The sequence below is a fragment of the Macrobrachium nipponense genome, chromosome 42, assembly GCF_015104395.2.
Source record: "Macrobrachium nipponense isolate FS-2020 chromosome 42, ASM1510439v2, whole genome shotgun sequence".
In the NCBI taxonomy this organism is placed as follows: domain Eukaryota; kingdom Metazoa; phylum Arthropoda; class Malacostraca; order Decapoda; family Palaemonidae; genus Macrobrachium; species Macrobrachium nipponense.
The window spans coordinates 41,981,528-42,001,076 of NC_061103.1; the positions used below are offsets into that span (position 1 = coordinate 41,981,528).

General features: G+C 52.3%; 1 pseudogene; it reads right to left on the minus strand.

The window, feature by feature from the left end:
* Positions 1–1,837: 1,837 nt before the first annotated feature.
* On the minus strand, positions 1,838–6,008 carry LOC135213348 (mucin-2-like; annotated as a pseudogene).
* Between the last annotated feature and the right edge of the window lie 13,541 nt (positions 6,009–19,549).

A 19,549-nucleotide genomic window follows, 5' to 3' on the forward strand; every position in this document is an offset into this window, starting at 1 on the left:
AGTTGGTAGTGCCTGGGTGGTGGTGGTGGAGCCTGAGGTGGTAGTCCTGGTGTTGCTGGTGTGGAGCCTGAGGTGGTAGGTTCCTAGGTGTGGTGGGTGGTGGAGCTGGGTGGTAGTTCCTGGTGTGGTGGTGTGGTGGAGACCTGAGGGGTAGTCTGGTTGTGGTGGCTGGTGGAGACTGAGGTGGTAGTTCCTGTGTGATGGGGGTGGTGGAGCATGAGGTGGCAGTTCCTGTGTGGTTGTGGGTGGGAGCCTGATTGGTGGTAGTTACTTGGTGTGGTGCTGGTGGAGCATGAGGTGGTAGTTCTGGTGCTGTGGTTGTGGTGGAGTGAGGTGGTAGGTCCTGGTGTGGTTGTGGTGGAGCCTGAGGTGGGAGTTCTGTTGTGGTGGTGGTGGAGCTGTAGGTTGGTAGTTAAGGTTTGTGGTGGTGGTGGAGCCGAGTTGGTTAGTTCACTGTGTGGTGTGGATGGAGCTGAGGTGGCTAGTTCCGTGCAAGTGGTGTTGGTAGCCTAAGGTGGCTAGTTCCTGGTGTGGTTGTGGTTGGAGCTGAGGTGGTAGTTCTGTAGTGGTTGTGGTGAGCCCGAGTGTGGTAGTTCTGTTGCGTGGTGGTGGAGGTCTCGAGGTGGTAGGTTCCGGTTTGGTCTGTGGTGGAGCCTGAGGTGGTTGAGTTCCTTTGCAGTGGTGGTGGAGGCCTAAAGGATGGTAGTTCTGGTGTGGTTGTGTGGAGCTGAGGTGGTAGTTCCTGGTGTGGCTGTGGTGGAGCTCTGAGTCGGAGTTATGTTGCGTGGTGGTGGATGTCTGAGGTGTAGTTCTGGTGGTGGTCCTGGTGTGTTGGTGGTGTGGAGCCTGAGTGGTAGTTCCTGGTGTAGTTGTGGGGGAGCCTAAAGGTGGTAGGTTCTTGGTGGTGGTAGTGGTGGAGCCTTGAGGTGGGTAGTTCCTGGTGGTTCTAGTGGTGGTGGAGCCTGAGGTGGTAGTTTCCTGGTGTGGGTAGTTGGTGGAGGCCTGGAGGTGTAGTTCCCTGTGTGGTAGGTGGTGGAGCCTGAGGTTGGTAGTTCCTGGATGTGGTTAGAATGGGGTGGAGCCTGAGGTGGTAGTTCCTGGTGTGGTTAGTGGTGGAGCCTGAGGTGGGTAGTTCCTGGTGTGGTTGTGGTGGAGTCTGAGGTGGTAGTGGTGGAAGCCCTGAGGTGGTAAGTTCCTGGTGTGTAGTGGTGGAGCCTGAGGTGGGTAGTTCCTGGTGTAGTGGTGGTGGAGCCTGAGGTGGTAGTTTCCTGGTGTGGTAAGTGGTGGAGCCTAAGGTGTAGTTCCTGGTGTTATGGTGGGTGGAAGCCTGAGGTGGTAAGTTCCTGGTGTGGTTAGTGGTGGAGCCCTGAGGTGGGTTAGGTTCCTGGTTGGTAGTTGGTGGTGGAGGCTGAAGGTGGTAGTTCCCTGGTGGTGGTTGGTTGGTGGAAGCCCTGAAGGTTGGTAGGTGTTCCTGGTGTGGTGGGTGGTGGAGCCTGGAAGGGTGGTAGTTCCTGGTGTGGTGGTGGTGGAGCCCTGAGGTGGTAGTTCTGGTGTGGTAGTGTGGGAGCCATGAAGGGGGTGGTAAGGTCCCTCCCTGGTGTGGTTGTCCCGGTGGAAGCCAGAAGGTGTAGTTCCTGGTGGGGTTGTGGTGGGAAGCCAAGGAGTGGTAAGTTTCCTGGGGTGTGGTTGTGGTGGAGCCCAGGAGGTTGGTAGCCTATCCTGTGTGGTTGTGGTGGAGCCTGAGGTGGTAGTTCCTGGTGTAGTGGTGGTGGAGCCTGAGGTGGTAGTTCCTGGTGTAGTGGTGGTGGAGCCTGAGGTGGTAGTTTTCCTGTGTGGGTTAGTGTGGTGGAGCCTGAGGTGGTAAGTTCCTGGTGTAGTGTGGTGGAGGGGCCTGAGGTGGTAGTTCCGGCTGAGGGTGGTAGTTCCTGGTGGTGGTTGGTGGAGCCTGAGGTGGTAGTTCTGTGTAGTTTGTGGTGGAGCCTGAGGTTGTGATGTTCCTGGTGTAGGTTCCGTGTGGCCAGAGCCCTGAGGTGGTAGTTTCCTGGTGTAGTGGTGGTGGAGCCTGAGGTGGTAGTTCCTGGTGGTAGTGTGGTGGAGCCTGAAGGTGGTAGTTCCTGGTGTAGGTGGTGGCCAGAGCCTGAGGTGGAAGTTCCATGGTGGTGTGGTAAGTGGAGCCTGAGGTGGTAGTTTCTGGTTGTGGTAGTGGGTGGTGAGCCTGAGGTGGTAGTTCCTGGTGTAGTGGTGGTGGAGCCTGAGGTGGTAGTTCCTGGTGTAGTTGTGGTGGAGCCTGAGGTGGTAGTTCCTGGTGTAGTGGTGGTGGAGCCTGAGGTGGTAGTTCCTGGTGTGGTTGTGGTGGAGCCTGAGGTGGTAGTTCCTGGTGTGGTGTGGTGGAGCCAGAGGTGGTAGTTCCTGGTGTGGTGAGCTGGATTGGTGGTAGTTCCTGGTGTGGTTGGAGCCTGAGGTGGTAGTTACCTGGGGTTGGTGTGTGGAGGCCTGGAGGTGTAGTTCCTGGTGTGGTTGTGGTGGAGCCTGAGGTGGTAGTTCCTGGTGTGGTTGTGGTGGAGCCAGAGGTGGTAGTTCCTGGTGTGGTGGTGGTGGAGCCTGAGGTGGTAGTTACTGGTGTGGTTGGTTGGTGGAGCCTGACCGGGGTAGGTTCCTGTGGTTGGTGGTGGTGGAGCCGAGGTGGTAGTTCCTGGTGGGGTGGTGGTGGACCTGAGGTGGTAGTTACTGGTGTGGTTTGGTGGTGGAGCCTGAGGGGGTAGGTTTTCCGGTGTGGTTGTGTGGGCCAGAGTTGGTATTTCCTGGTGTGGTTGGTGGTGGAGCCGAGGTGGTAGTTTCCTGTGGTGGTGGTGGTGGAGCCTGAGGTGGTTAGTTCCTGGTGTGAGTGGTGGTGGAGCTGAGGTGGTAGGTTTGTCTGTGTGGTGGTGGTGTGGAGCCTGAGGTGGTCAGTTCCCTGGTGTGGTTTTTGCTTGGTGGAGCCTGGAGTGGTAGTTCCTGTGTAGGTGGTGGTGATCCTGAGGTTGGTTTCCTGTTGTGGGGTGGTGGTGGAGCCTGAGGTTGGTAGTTTCCTGGTGTGGTGCTGGTGGAGCCTGAAGTTGGTTAGTTTCCTGGTGGTGGTTGGTTGTGGAGCCTGAGGTGGGTAGTTCCCTGGTGGTTGGTTGGTGGTGAGCCTGAGTGGTAGTTCCTGTTGTGGTTGTGGTGGAGCCTCCGCCGCCCCGCCCCTCCCCCCCCCTCCCCCCCGCCCCCCCCCCCCCCGCCCCCCCCCCCCCCCACCCCCAGCCCGCCCCCCCCCCTCCACCCCCCCCCCCCCCCCCCGCCCCAGCCGCCACCCCCCCCCCCCCCCGCGAGCCCCCCGCCTCTCCGCCCCCCCCCCCCACCGCCCCCCGCCCTGCCTTCCCCCCGCCGCCCCCCCCCCCCCCCCCCCCCCCCCTCCCCGGCCCCCCTCCCACCCGGCCCCCCCACCCACCCCCCCCCCCCCCCCCCCCCCCCCACCCCCCCCCCCCGCCCAAGCCCGCCCCCCCCCCTGAGTGGTTAGTTTAATTTGTGGTGGTGGTCGAGCCTGAGGTTGTAGTTCCCTGTGTGGTTGTGGTGGAGCTGAGGTGGTAGTTCCTGTTGCAGTGTGGTGGAGCCTAAGGTGTAGTTCCTGTGTGGTGGGGTGGTGGAGCCTGAGTGGGTAGTTCCTGGTGTGGTTGTGGTGGCCGCCTGAGGTGGTAGTTCCTCCTGTTGCAGTGGTGGTGGAGTCTGAGGTGGTATTCCTGGTGTGGTTGTGGTGGAGCCTGAGTGGTAGTTCCTTGTGTTGCAGTGTGGTGGAGCCTAAGTGGTAGTTCCTGGGTGTGGTTGTGTGGAGCCTGAGGTGGGTTAGTTCCTGGGTGGTGTGGTGTGGTGGAGCCTGAGGTGGTGAGTTCCTGTTGCAGTGGTGGTGGAGTCTGATGTGGTAGTTTCCTGTGTGTTGTGGTGGCTGGAGCCTGGAGTGGTAGTTCCTTGTGTGGTTGTGGTGAGCCTGAGGTGGGGTAGTACCTGTTGTAGTGGTGGTGGAGCCTGAGGTGGTAGTTCCTGGTGTGGTTGTGGTGGAGCCTGAGGTGGTAGTTCCTGGTGTGGTTGTGGTGGAGCCTGAGGTGGTAGTTCCTGGTGTGGTTGTGGTGGAGCCTGAGGTGGTAGTTCCTGGTGTAGTGGTGGTGGAGCCTGAGGTGGTAGTTCCTGGTGTGGTTGTGGTGGAGCCTGAGGTGGTAGTTCCTGGTGTGGTGTGGTGGAGCCTGAGGTGGTAGTTCCTGTTGTAGTGGTGGTGGAGCCTGAGGTGGTAGTTCCTGTTGTAGTGGTGGTGGAGCCTGAGGTGGTAGTTCCTGGTGTGTTGAGGTGGAGCCTGAGGGGGTGGGTTAGTTTCCTTTTTTTGGTGTAGCGGTGGTGGAGCCTGAGGTGGTAGGTTCCTGGTGGGTAGTGGTGGTGGAGCCTGAGGTGGTAGTTCCTGGTGTGGTGGTGGTGGAGCCTGAGGTGGTAGTTCCTGGTGTGGTGGTGGTGGAGCCTGAGGTGGTAGTTCCTGGTGTGGTGGTGGTGGAGCCTGAGGTGGTAGTTCCTGGTGTGGTGGTGGTGGAGCCTAGAGGTGGTGGTAGTTCTTGGTGTGGTGGTGGTGGAAGCCTGAGGTGGTAGTTCTGGGTGTGGTGGGGGTGTGGAGCCTGAGGTGGTAGTTCCTGGTGTGGTGGTGGTGGGGGAGCCTGAGGTGGTAGTTCCTTGGTGGTTGTGGTGGAGCCAGAGGTGGTAGTTCCTGGTGTGGTGGTGGTGGAGCCTGAGGTGGTAGTTCCTGGTGTGGTTGTGGTGGAGCCTGAGGTGGTAGTGCCTGGTGTGGTTGTGGTGGTGCCTAAGGTGGTAGTTCTTGGTGTGGTTGTGGTGGAGCCTGAGGTGGTAGTTCCTGGTGTGGTTGTGGTGGAGCCTGAGGTGGTAGTACCTGGCGTGGTTGTGGTTCCACCCGTGGTTGATGAACTTTTGGTGTCTGATGTGGTTGTAGTTCCATCTGTGGTCGATGTGGTTGTTGATGGACAATATTCTGTGGAAGCAAAGAAGAGTCGTTTAATTTATTGCTACCCATTCGATTTTCCATGAATTGTTGTATATTAAACTTATATCTCTACCAAAACTAGATAAAACTAAGAGTTCCATCCATTTCCATGCAGTAATATATGCCACAATCATACGCCTCCTTACCTCCAGTCAAATTACACATGAGTTCTTCTATATGCAATATGGCTTGGTCAGTGACGTTATTGAGTCGAGGTATTGCGCTGTCCTCAATGCTGATTGCATTGCTCACTGAGAGATTCACGAACTCTTCAATCAAACCGGCCATACACACAACATCGTCCACACTGCTGCTGACAGTCAGAGATAAGGTGTAGTTCAACAAGTAATCGTAAACATACGTCGGAGTACCCGATAGGCTGGTGCTCACTCCGCAGTAATTACTAAGGGTGACGTTATTGTTGTCGAACACCGTCAACGTGTACACCGAGCGTCGTTTGCGTCCTGTCAATGAGGCTCCCATCTGCCTCTGTCGCAGCAGGTTTCTCATTCTATGTAAGGCCCCGAGTGCTCTTCTGAGGCCGTTAACGAGCAGGTTGTTATCTGAAAGTCGGATGAAGGATATTAGTCGATATAATGCTGGGACAGACACCAAACACATTACAATAGTATAATCAGATGGTGATGTTAGGAAGGTCACAGAATGACCTTTCATAACTTTGGGTTTATTAAAAAAATCTTTTAATTAATTTAAAGTTTGTGGTAATTATAGTGTTGTACTTATAATTCAGCCGTTGTAATCACTACTAACAATATTGTTACTAACCCATAGTAATAGACTGTACACGAGTGGTGGAGGATGTGGTTAAGGTGGAAACTGAGGTGGTAGTAGATGTTGTTGAGGTAGAACCTGAGGTGGTTGCAGGAGATGCGGTTGAGGTGGAACCTGATGTGGTAGTGGGAGATGAGATTGAGGTGGAACCTGATGTGGTAGTAGATGTGGTTGAGGTTGAACCTGAGTGGTTAGTGGGGGAGGTGGAAGGTTGAGGTGGAACCTGAGGGTTAGGTAGGAGATGTGGTTTAGGTTGGTAGGGTGGGAAACGGAGATGCGGTTGAGGTGGAACCGAGGTGGTAGTTGAGGATGTGGTTGCGGTGGACCCTGATGGTGGTGTGTCGATATGGTTGGAAGGTGGAAACCTGAGGTGGTAGTGGGAGATGAGGTTGAGGTGGAACCTGAGGTGGTAGTAGGAGATGTGGTTGAGGTGGAACCTGAGGTGGTAGTGGGAGATGTGGTTGAGGTGGAACCTGATGTGGTAGTGGGAGATGAGGTTGAGGTGGAACCTGAGGTGTATTGGAGGATTGTGGTTTGAGGTGGAACCTGAGTGGTAGGTGGAGATGGTGGTTGAGGTGGAACCTGAGGTTGGTAGGTGGAAGATGTTTGGGTGGGTGGAACCTGATGGTGGGTAGTAGGAGATGTGGTTTGCAGGTGGAAAACCTGATGGTGGTTAGTAGGGAAGATGTGGTTGAGGTTGGAACCTATGTGGTGTAGAGATGGTGGTTTGGGAGGTGGAACCTGATGGTTTGGTAGGTGGGAAGTGTGGTTGGAGGTGGAACCCTGAGGTTGGTAGTGGGAGATGTGGTTGAGGGGTGAACCTGAGGTGGTCGGTGGGGAATGAAGGTTGGGAGGTGGAACCTTTGAGGTGGAAGGTAGGAAGATGTGGTTTGAGGTGGAACCTGAGGGTGGGTAGAGTGGAGCTGGTTGGTTGAGGGTGGAATTCGGAGGTGGTATATGGGGGAGATGGGTGGTTGAGGTGGAACCTGATGTGGTTAGTGGGAGATTATGGTTAGGGGAACCTGAGGTGGTAGGTAGAGATATGGTTGAGTGGAACCTGAGGTGGTTAGAGGGAGATGGTTGGTGAATGTGGACCTGAGGTGGTGTGGGCGATGTGGTTGAGGGTGGCCCTGATGTGGTTAGTGGTAGGATGGAAGGTTGAGGTGGAATACCTGAGGTGGGTGTGGGAGATGGGTTGTTGGGTGGAACCGAGGTGGTAGGTTGGAGGATGGTGGTTGAAGGTGGGAACCTGAAGGTGGTAGGTGGGATGTGGGTTGAGGTGGAACCTGGATTGTGGGTATTGGGAGATTGGTGGTTTGAAGGTGGACCTGAGGTGGTAGTAGGGAGATGTGGTTGAGGTGGAACCTGAAGGTGGTAAGTAGGAGGAGATGTGGTTGAGGTGGAACCTGATGTGGTAGTTAGGAGGATGTGGTTAAGGTGGAACCTGATGGTGGTAGTGGGAGGATTTGGTTGAGGGGTTGGAACCTGAGGTGGTTAGGTTGGGAGGATGGTGGTTTGAGGTTGGAACCTGAGGTGGGGTAAAGTGGGAGGATGAGGTTGATGGTTGGAACCTGGAGGTGGAACCTGTAGGAGATGTGGTTGCTGTGGACCTGGGGGAGTGGTAGAGGAGTGTGGTTGAGGTGGTCCTGAAGGTGGTAGTAGGAGAATTGTGGTTGAGGTGGGACCTGATGGTGGTTAGTGGGAGGATATGGTTGAGGTGGACCTGGAGTGGTCGTAGGAGATATGGTTGAGGTGGAACTGAGGTGGTAAAAGAGGGGGAGATTGTTGAGGTGTAACTGATGGTGGTAGTAGGAGATGTGGGTTGGAGGTGGAACCTGATGGTGGTATTAGGAGATGTGGTTGAGGTGGGAACCTGAGGTGGTAAGGAGATGGTGGTTGAGGTGGAACCTGAGGTGGTAGGTAGGAGGATGGGTGGTTTGAGGTGGAACCTTGAGGTGTGGTAGGAGATGGGTGGTTGAAGGTGGAACCTAGGTGTGTAGGGGTAGGATAATATTGGGTTGAGGTGAAACCTGGGTGGTAGTAGGAGATATGGTTGAAAGGTGGACCTGAGGTGGTAGTAGGGAGATTGTGGTTTGAGGTGGAACCGAGGTGGTAGTAGGAGATGGTGGTTGAGGTGGGACCTGAGGTTGGTTAGTTGGGAGGATGGTGGTTGAAGGTGGAACCTTTGAGGTGGTAGTGGGAGAATTGTGGGTTGCGGTGGAACCTGGAGGGTGGTAAAGTAGGAGTGTGGTTGAGGTGGAACCTAGAAGGTGGATAGTAGGAGATGGGTTGGTTGAGGTGGAACCTTAAGGTTGGGTAGTAGGAATGTGGTTGAGGTGGACCTGAGGTGGTTAGAGGGAGATGGTTGGTTTAGGTGGGAACCTGAGGTGGGTAGGAGGGAGAATGTGGTTGAGGTGGAACCTGGAGGGTGGTAGTAGGGAGATTGTGGTTGAGGTGGAAACCTGAGGTGGTAGGAGGGAGATGTGGTTGGAGTGGAACCTGGAGGTGGGTAGGAGATAAGGGTTGGAGGTTGGAACCTGGATGGTGTTAAAGTAGATGGTGGTTGAGGTGGAACCTGAGGTGGTAGGTTGGGAGGATGGTGGTTAAATTGGAACCTGAGGTGGTAGTAGGGAGATGATGGTTGAGGGGTGGGAAACCTGATGGTGGTAAGTGGGAGATATGGTTAAGGTGGAACCTGGGAGGTTGTAGGATGGAAGATGTGGTTGAGGTGGAACTGAGGTGGTAGGATGGAGATGTGTTGAGGTGGAACCTGGGAGTGTATAGTAGGAGATTGAAGGTTGGAGTGAAACCTGATGGTGGTAAGTGGGAGGATATGGTTTGAGGTGGAACCTGGAGGTTGGGAGTAGGAGATGTGTTTGAGGTGGGAACCTGAGTTTGGGTAGGGGTAGGATAATGGTTGGTTTAGGTGGGAACCTGAGTGGGTAGTGGGAAGATGTGGTTGAGTGGAACCTGGGGTGGTAGTAGGAGAATTGGTTGGGTTGAGGTGGAACCTGAGGAGGTAGGGCGATGTGGTTTGAGGTGGAACCTGGGAGGTGTTAGTAGGCGAATGGAGGTTGAGGTGGAACCTGAGGTGTAGGTAGGAGTGAGGTTGAGGTGGAACCTGAGGTGGTTAGAGGGAGCTGGTGTTGAAAGGTGGAACCTGATGTGGTAGACGGGAGATGTGGTTTACTGTGGAACCTGGAGGTGGTAGTAGGAGATGGTGTTGAGGTGGAAACCTTGAGGTGTCTTAGTAGGAAGATTTGGTTGAGGGTAACCTGAGGTGGGTAGGGTAGGAGATGTGGTTGAGGTGGAACCTGAGGTGGTAGAGGGAGATGTGGTTGAGGTGGAACCTGAGGTGGTAGTAGGAGATGTGGTTGAGGTGGAACCTGAGGTGGTAGTGGGAGATGTGGTTGAGGTGGAACCTGAGGTGGTAGTAGGAGATGTGGTTGAGGTGGAACCTGAGGTGGTAGTTAGGAGATGAGGTTTAGGTGGAACCTGATGGTTGGTAGGAGGGAGAATGGTGGTTGAAGGTGGAACCTGAAGGTGGTAAGGGAGATGGTGGTTGAGGTGGAACCTGATGTGGTAGTAGGAGATTGTGGTGAGGGTGGAAAACGCTGAGGTGATAGTGAGGATGTTGGTTGAGTGGAAACCTAGGTGGTAGTAGGAGATGTTGGTTGAGGTGGAACCTGAGGTGGTAGAGGGAGATTGTGGTGAGGTGGAAACCTGAAGGTGGTAGAGGGAGATGGGTTGAGGTGAACCATAGGTGGTAGTAGGGAGATGGTGGTTGAAAGGTGGAAACCTGGAACCTGGAGGTGGTATAGGAGGGATGTGGTTGAGGTGGAACCTGGAGGTTGGTAGGTAGGTAAGATGTGTTGATGGGGAACCTGAGGGTGGTTAGAAGGGAGATGTGGTTTGAGGTGGCAACCTGATGTTGTAGAGGGAGATGGTTTGGTTGAGGTGGAACCTGGAGGTGGTAGTTAGGAGTGGTTGGTTGATGGTGGAAACCTGAGGTGGTAGAGGGAGATGTGGTTGAGGTGGAACCTGAGGTGGTAGTAGGAGATGTGGTTGAGGTGGAACCTGAGGTGGTAGTAGGAGATGTGGTTGAGGTGGAACCTGAGGTGGTAGAGGGAGATGTGGTTGAGGTGGAACCTGAGGTGGTAGTAGGAGATGAGGTTGAGGTGGAACTGGATTGTGGTAAGTGTAGGATATGGTGAGGTGAAACTGGAAGGTGGTAGTAGGATATGTTGTTGCCGGTGGACCTGGAGGTTGGTTAGGTAGGAGATGTGGTTGAGGTGAACCTGATGTGGTTAGTGGGAGGATGGTTGTTGAAGGTGGAACCTGAGGTGGGTAGTGGGAATGGGTGGTTGGGTGGAACCTGAGGTGTAGGTAGGCGATGGGGAAGGTTGAGGTGAACCTGAGGTGTTAAGGTGGGAGATGAGGTTGAGGTGAACCTGAGGTGGTAGGAGGGAGATTGTAGTTTGGAAGGTGGAAACCTTAGGTGTAGGAGGGAGATGGTGGTTGAGGTGGCACCCTGAGGTGGTAAGGTTAGGGATGGAATGTGGTTGAGGTGGAACCTGAGGGGGTAGTAGGGAGGATGTGGTTGAGTGGAACCTGGGTGGTAGAGGGATCTGGTGGTTGAGGTGGAACCTGAGGTGGTAGGTTAGGAGGAATGGTTTTGAAGGTGGACCTGGGCGGTGGTTAGTAGGGGAGATATGGTTGAAGGGGTGGAACCTGAGGGGTTGGTAGTAGGGAGATGTGGTGTGAGGGTGGAACCTGATGGTGGTAGAGGGAGATTGTGGTTTGGGTTGGAACCTGAGTTGGTAAGTAGGAGATGTGGTTTGAGGTGGAACCTGAAGGTGGTAGAGGGAGATGTGGTGATGGTGGAACCTGAGGTGGTAGGTTAGGAGGGGAATGAGGTTTGAGGTGGAACCTTGAGGTGGTAGGTAGGAGATGGTTTTGAGGTGGGAACCTGATGGTTGGTTAGGAGGGAGATGGTGGTTGAAGGTGGAACCTGAGGTGGTAGGTAGAGATTGAGGTTTGAAGGGAACTGATGTGGTAAGTGGGAGGATATGGTTGAGGTGGAACCTGAGGTGGTAGTAGGAGATGTGGTTGAGGTGGAACCTGAGGTGGTAGTAGGAGATGTGGTTGAGGTGGAACCTGAGGTGGTAGTGGGAGATGTGGTTGAGGTGGAACCTGATGGTTGGTAGTTGGGAGAATGTGGTTTGAGGTGGAACCATGAAGGTTGGTAGTAGGAGATAGGTTGAGGTGGAACCTTGAGGTGGTATAGGATATGGAAGGTTTGAGTGGAACTCTGAGTGTGGTGAGGGAGGATGTAGGGGGTTTGAGGTGGAACCTGAAGGTGGTTGTAGGAGGGAGATGGTTGGTTTAAGGTGGAACCTGAGGTGGTAGTAGGGAGATGTGGTTGAGGTGGAACCTGAGGTGGTAGTAGGAGATGTGGTTGAGGTGGAACCTGAGGTGGTAGAGGGAGATGTGGTTGAGGTGGAACCTGAGTGTAGGTTTAGGAGGAGTGGTTGAAGGTGGAACCTGGAGGGTGGTAGTAGGGAGATATGTTTGGAGGTGGAACCTGGAGGTGGTAAGTAGATGTGGTTGAGTGGAACCTGAGGTGGTAGAGCGAAGAAAAAAAAAAAGGAAGAGAAAACGAATGGGTTGGTTTAGGTGGAACCTTGAGGTGGTTATAGGGAGTATTGTGGTTGAGGTGGTGAACCCTGAGGTGGTAGTAATGGAATGTTGGTTGAGGTTGGAACCTGGGAGGTGGGTAGTAGGAGATGTGGTTAGAGGTGGACCTGAGGTTTTGGTAGAGTGAGATGTGGTTGAAGTGGAACCTGAGGTGGTAAGTGGGAGATGGGGTTGTTGAAGGTGGGAACCGGCTGAGGTGGTAGTAGGAGATGGGTTGTTAGGTGGAACCTGAATGGTGGTAGAAGGGCGATGGTGGGTTGAGGTTGGAACCTGAGGTGGTAGTGGGAAGCATGTGGGTTGAGGTGGAACCTGAAGGTGGTAGAAGGGGAGATTTGTTGGTTGAGGTGGAACCTTGAGGGGTGGTAGTTAGGAGATGTGGGTTGAGGTGGAACCTGAGGTGGTAGTAGGAAGATGTGGGTTGAGGTGGGAACCTGGGAGTTGGTAGTAGGAGATGGGAGGTTGAAGGTGGAAATCCTGAGGTGGTAGAGGGATATGTTGGGTTGGGATTTTTGGGAAACCTGAGGTGGTAGTAGGAGCTGTTGGTTGAGGTGGGAACCTGAGGTGGTAAGGGTGAGATGTGGTTTGGAGGTGGTAACCTGAGGTGGGTCAGAGGTGAGGATGTGGTTGAGGTGGAACCTAGAGGTTTGGTTAGTGGGTGGGATGTGGATTGAGGTGGAACCTGAGGTGGTGAGGGAGATTGTTGGTTGAGGTGGAAACCTGAGGTGGTAAGAGGGAGTATGTTGTTGAGGTGGATCCTGAGGTGGTCAGTTAGGAGATGTGGTTTGAGGTGGAACCTGAGGTTGGTTAAGGGGTATGGTGGATTTGGTTGGGTTGGGAACCTGAGGTGGTAGTAGGAGATTGGTTGGTTGAGGTGGAACCTGAGGTGGTAGAGGGAGATGTGGTTGAGGTGGAACCTGAGGTGGTAGAGGGAGATGTGGTTGAGGTGGAACCTGAGGTGGTAGAGGGAGATGTGGTTGAGGTGGAACCTGAGGTGGTAGTGGGAGATGTGGTTGAGGTGGAACCTGAGGTGGTAGAGGGAGATGTGGTTGAGGTGGAACCTGAGGTGGTAGTAGGAGATGTGGTTGAGGTGGAACCTGAGGTGGTAGTAGGAGATGTGGTTGAGGTGGAACCTTGAGGTGGTAGGGGGAGGGATATGTGGTTTGAGGTGGTAAACCTGAGGTTGGTAGAGGGAGATTTGTTGGTTGAGGTGGAAACCCTGAGGTGGTAGAGGGAGAAATGTGGTTGAGGGTGGAACCTGGATGGTGGTAGAGGGAGATGAGGTTGAGGTGGAACCTGAGGTGGTAGTAGGAGATGAGGTTGAGGTGGAACCTGAGGTGGTAGTGGGAGATGTGGTTGAGGTGGAACCTGAGGTGGTAGAGGGAGATAATGGGTTGAGGGGTGGTCCTTAGGTGGTGGTAGAGTGAGATGGTGGTTTGAGGTGGAACCTGAGGTGGTTAGAGGGAGGATGGGTTTGGTTGAGTGGAACCTGAGGTGGCAGAGGGGAGATGTGGTTGAGGTGGAACCTGAGTTTGGTAGGGGAGGAGATTGTTGAGGTTGGAATGTGTAAGTGTAGGTGGATGGGAGAAGAGGTTGAGGGTGGACCTCCGAGGGTGGTAGTGGGAGATGGGTTGGTTGGTGGAACCTTGCAAGGTTGTAGTGGGAGAAGAGGTTGTGTGAACCTGAGGTGGTAGTAAGAGATGAGGTTGAGGTGGTGGAACCTGAAGGTGGTAGTGGGTAGAAGAGGTTGAGGTGGAAACCTGAGGTGGTAGTATGAAGATGAGGTTGAGGTGGTGAACCTGGAGGTGGTAGTGGGTGAGATGGAGGTTTGAGGTTCGGAACCTGAAGGTGGGTAGAGGGAGTGTGGTTGAATGGTGGAACCTGAGGTGGTATAGGGAGATGTTGGTTGAGGTGGAACCTGAGGTGGTTAGGGGGTGGCGAAGAGGTTGAGGTGGAACCCTGAGGTGGGTAGTTGGGAGATGAGGGTTTGAGGTGGCAACCTGAGGTGGTAGTGGGAAGATTGAAGGTTGAGTTGGAACCTGAGTATGGTAGTAGGAGATGTTGGTTGAGGTGGAAACCTGAGGTGGTAGTGGGAGAAGAGGTTTGAGGAGGTGGAACCTGAGGTCGTAGTAGGAGATGAGGAGGTTTGAGGGTGGAAACCTGAGGTGGTTAGTGGGAGAAGAGGTTTGAGGTGGAACCTGAGGTGGTAGTGGGAGAATGGAGGTTGAGTGGAACCTGAGGTGGTAGTTGGGATGAAGAGGTTGAGGTGGAAACCTGAAGGTGGTAGTGGGAGTCAAGATGGTTGAGGAGGAACCTGAGGTGGTCCGTAGGAGATGAGGTTGAGGTGGAACCTGAGGTGGTAGTGGGAGAAGAGGTTGAGGTGGAACCTGAGGTGGTAGTAGGAGATGAGGTTGAGGTGGAACCTGAGGTGGGTAGTGGGAGAGAGTTTGAGGTGGACAAGAGGTGTTAGGAGGGAGATGTGGTTGAGGTGGAACCTGAGGGGTGGTAGGGAGGCCGATGTGGTTCGAGGTGAAACCTCCGAGGTGGTAGTGGGAGAAGAGGTGAGGTGGAAAATGAAGTGGTAGTAGGAGATGGAGGGTTGAGGTGGAACCTGAGGTGGTATTGGGGAGAGATGAGGTTGAGGTGGAACCTGAGTGGTAGTAGAGATTGTGGTTTGAGGGGGAACCTGAGGTAGTGGGAGAGAGGTGGAACCTGAGGTGGTAGGGGAGGGAAATGAGGTTGAGGTGGAAAACCTGAGGTGGTTAGTAGGAGATGTTTGTTTGAGGTTGGAACCTGAGGTGGCCAGTGGGAGAAGAGGTTGAGGGGAACCGGAGGGTGGTAGTGGGAGATGAGGGTTGGAGGTGGAAACCTGAGGTGGTGAGGGAGATGAGTTGAGGTGGAACCTGAGGTGGTAGTGGGAGAAGAGGTTGAGGTGGACCTGAGGTGGTAGTAGGAGATGTGGTTGAGGTGGAACCTGAGGTGGTAGTGGGAGATGAGGTTGAGGTGGAACCTGAGGTGGTGAGAAGAGGTGGGAGGGGAAACCTGAGGTGGTAGAGGGAGATGAAGGTGAGGTGGAACCTGAGTGGTTAGTGGAGATGAGGTTGAGGTGGAACCTGAGGTGGTAGAAGGAGATGAGGTTGAGGTGGAACCTGAGGTGGTAGAGGGAGATGTGGTTGAGGTGGAACCTGAGGTGGTAGGGAGATGAGGTGTTTGAGGGCCTGAGGTTGGAATCTGAGGTGGTGGGTAGTGGGAGATGCGGTTGAGGTGGAACCTGAGTGGTGGGGAGGTAGGGGGAGGAATGGTGGTTGAATGGTTGGAACCCGGAGGTGGTTAGAGGAGATGTTGGTTAGGTGGAACCTGAAGGTGGTAGAGGGAGATGTGGTTGAGGCCGGAACCTGAGGTGGTAGTAGGAGGATGGGTTGAGGTGAACCTGAGTGGTGGGAATGAGGTGAGGTGGAAACCTGAGGTGGTAGTAGGAGATGGGTGAGGTGGCCTAACCTGATGGTGGCAGTGGTGGAGAAAGGTTGAGGGGGAACCTGAGGTGTGGGGAGGATGAAGGTTTGAGGTGGAACCTGTGGAGTAGGAGATGAAGGTTGAGGTGGAAACCTGAGTGGTAGTAGGAGAGGTTGGGGAGGGTGGAACCTGAGGGGGGTAGTGGGAGAAGGGTTTGAGGTGGGGAACTGAGGTAGTAGGAGGGAGATGAGGTTGAGGTGGAACCGAGGTGGTAGTGGGAGATTGAGGTTGAGGGAACCGAGGTGGTAGTGGGAGGAGGATGGGTTTGAGGTGGAAACCTGAGGTGAGTTGGATGTGAGGGTTGAGTTGGAAACCTGAGGTGGTAGTGGGAGATGAGGTTGAGGTGGAACCTGAGGTGGTAGAGGGAGATGAGGTTGAGGTGGAACCTGAGTTGGATTGGAGATTGGGGTTGAGGTGGAACCGAGGGTGGTAGTAGGAGATGAGGTTGGGGATGTTGGACCTGATGTGGTAGTGGGAGGATGAGGTTGAGGTGGAACCTGAGGTGGTTAGAGGGAGATGAGGTTGAGGTGGACCTTGAGGGTTAGTGGGGGAGATGGAGGTTGAGGTGGAACCGAGGTGAGTGGGAGATTGAGGTTGAGGTGGAAACCTGAGTGGTAGAGGAATGAGGTTGAGGTGGAACCTGAGGTTGGTAGGGGAGAAGGGTTGGAGGTGGAACCTGAGGTGGTAGTGGGAGAATGAGGTTGAGGTGAACCTGAGCTGGTAGTAGGATGGATTGAGGTGAGGTGGAACCTGAGCTGGTAGTAGGAGATGAGGTTGGGGGGAACCTGAGGTTGAGGTTGGAAGATGAGGTTGAGGGTGGAACCTGAGGTGTAGTGGGAGGATGAGGTTGAGGTGGAACCTGAGTGGTAGGGGTGGAATGGTTGAGGTTGAACTGAGCTAGGTGGAGTATGAGGTATGAGTGAGGTGAAGGTGGGGAAATATGCCTGGTAGGTGGAGATGAGGTTGGAGGTGGACCTGAGTGTAGTAGGAGATTGAGGTTGAAGGTGGGGAAAACCTGAGCTGGTAGGAGATGAGGTTGAGGTGGAACCTGAGGTGGTAGTGGGAGATGAGGTTGAGGTGGAACCTGAGGTGGTAGTGGGAGATGAGGTTGAGGTGGAACCTGAGGTGGTAGTGGGAGATGAGGTTGAGGTGGAACCTTGAGGTTGGTAGTGGAGATGAGGGTTGAGGTGGGTAACCTGAGCTGGTAGTGGGAGATGAGGTTGAAGGTGGAATTTGAAGGTGGTAGTTGGGAGAGAAGGGTTGAGGTGGAAACTGAGGGGTGGTAGTTGAGTTGACCTTGAGGTAGTGGGAGAAAACGAGGTGTAAGTAGAGATGAGGTTGAGGTGGAACCTGAGGTGGTAGTGGGAGATGAGGTTGAGGTGGAACCTGAGGTGGTAGTGGGAGGTGAGGTTGAGGTGGAACCTGAGGGTGGTAGGAGGATGAGGTTTGAGGTGGAACCTGATTGTGGGTAGTGGAGTGAGGTTGAGGTGGAACCTGAGGTGGTAGTAGGAGATGAGGTTGAGGTGGAACCTGAGGTGGTAGTAGGAGATGAGGTTGAGGTGGAACCTGAGGTGGTAGTAGGAGATGAGGTTGAGGTGGAACCTGAGGTGGTAGTGGGAGATGAGGTTGAGGTGGAACCTGAGGTGGTAGTGGGAGGTGAGGTTGAGGTGGAACCTCCATGAGGTGGTTTAGTAGGAGTGTGGTGAGGTGGAACCTGAGGTGGTAGTGGGAGATGAGGTTGAGGTGGAACCTGAGGTGGTAGTGGGAGATGAGGTTGAGGTGGAACCTGAGGTGGTAGTAGGAGATGAGGTTGAGGTGGAACCTGAGGTGGTAGTGGGAGATGAGGTTGAGGTGGAACCTGTAGGTGTAGTAGGAGATGAGGTGAGATGGACCTGAGGTGGTAGATGGAGATGAGGTTGAGTTGGAACCTGAGTGTAGTGGGAGATGAGGTTTGAGTGGAACCTGAGGGGGGGGGGATGGTAGTTAGAATGAGGTTGAGGTGGAACCGTGAGTGGTAGTGAGAGAGATGAGGTTGAGGTGGAACCTGAGGTGGTAGTAGGAGATGAGGTTGAGGTGGAACCTGAGGTGGTAGTAGGAGATGAGGTTGAGGTGGAACCTGAGGTGGTAGTAGGAGATGAGGTTGAGGTGGAACCTGAGGTGGTAGTAGGAGATGAGGTTGAGGTGGAACCTGAGGTGGTAGTGGGAGGTGAGGTTGAGGTGGAACCTGAGGTGGTAGTAGGAGGTGAGGTTGAGGTGGAACCTGAGGTGGTAGTAGGAGGTGAGGTTGAGGTGGAACCTGAGGTGGTAGATGTGGTTGATGTGTGGCCAGAGGTGGTAGTGCCTGGTGTGGTGGTTGTTGCACATGCTGTTGAAGTAAAAAATAGATTTATTAATATCTCCCATTTCTTAAGAACAAGTGTTCCATCCATTACATATATGCGACACCTTCACCGCAAAGAGAAACCTGCTTACATTCGTTTAGTTGACACATGAGATAGTCTATATAGGTTATGGCTTGGAGGGTGGCGTTTATGAGACGATCGACTTCGCTGGAGGGAATGCTGACCGTATAATTCAATACGAGATCCGCAAACTCCAGCAGCAAATTGGACATACACTCTGTTTCATTCGGATTGCTGTTTACAGTTAGATTTAACACGTAGTTCAACAAGTAATCGTAAATTTTCGTTGGAGTATCCATCTTGTTGGTGCCAAATCCGCAGTAATCAGTAAGGATGACTGTTTCGTTGTCAGGCACCGTAATCTCGTACACTGCTCGCCTTTTGCGGCCGGCCCCCGAGGTACTCGTCTGATTCAGCAGGTCTTTCATCAAACTGATGCCGCGATGCACTGAGCTGAGAATGTCGGGTAACCTGTTGTCCCCTGAAAGACGTAGGAAGAAAATCAGTCGATGGGATGTTGCGAAGGACGCATCACAAATTGAAGATAAATGAGAATGCAAAAACTTTTGATTAAAATTAGCATAATCAAACGGTAATTTTAGAAAGGTCACAGAATGACCTTTTATGAATTTGAGTTTATTAAAAATGTTGTTGGATTAGTTTGAAGGTTGCTCTGTTTTTATTATTGGTATTGTTATAATCCATCTATGGTAATTACCACTGACAAATATTGTTACTAAGCTTTAGTTATAAACAACAGACGAATTTTTTCATAAAAATAAAGCAAATTTACTCATTTCATAGTGTTATTACTTTAGGATGTCTTCCGACTGAAATTTCTTGCCCATCAACACTAAGTGTAGAGAATTCTTTTTAAGTCTGACAAAGGTAGCCAGTTGAAGTTTTATGAAGCGCTCAGCGTCTTCCATAATCCAGGGAGAGATTAGATGTTAGGAAGCAAGAAGAAGAATGTCATATTCTCACCTTCTTAGTTTTGATCACACACTGAGCAATTGCTTTGATACCATGGATAAAAAAAATTCCATATATTTCCCATTTTTTATCTAGATGACGTTCTCATTTCATACAGGAGGGAAGAGGTAAACAATGTTTTTATCCACACACACACACACACACACACACACAAAGAGATTGAAGGTGCTAAGCCCAGTTGGTTCTGAACCATCTCCTCAATGAAACTCATGAAGGTTTTGTAACGGCACATTTTTTTGCAAATTTTCTAACGGATAGAAAACCAGGAAGGTCGGAAGGCTTGCCAGACAACATTTCCTCCACACAAACCAAATTTGTAGACTCCAAAAGTAATTTGTGCTAACAACAATATCATAGGATTGAGGCCGAAGCACATACGTAGATACTATTCTAATCTCCTTGAGAAAAGATTATGGTCATCCTTCACTATGTAGGCTTCAAACAGTCTTTGGCTTGAAGTTAAAAAATATCAGTAAAGTTCTCTTTATCTTTAGTAATCCCTGGTCTGCATAAGAAAAGAATTCATTTTACGAAAGTGGTAGTGGATTCAGAATTAATGCTGATAATGGGTGCAGAATTAACGCTAATTCGTGAGTGTCACGATTCAGAATAATTACCTACGACGAGATTTTGACTTCTAAACAGATGAAACATAAAAAAAAAATGTCTACAATAATCCAGAATGGGACAACCGATACTCACTATTCTGATGCCACCCATATTGTGTGCAGTTCTCGTCTCCTCTCTGTTGCCCGTAAGAGTAGCACTGGTTATTGTCGGCGCATCCCTGAACTAGAGGAGTTATAAGAAAAAACAAACGAATGTGAGACAGACATAAAAGTTAAAGTAGGACGTTGACATGAAAACTCAGTAGAAAATCAGATGACGCATACAGTGCCTATTGATTCGTTTCTTTCATTCAAATTACGTTTTCACCCGTCTTAAATTTTTTTTATATGCACATGTACATATATATACTATATATATATATATATATATATATATATATATATATATATATATATATTATATATATATATATATATAAATAAATATATACACACACATATATATATATATATATATATATATATATATATATATA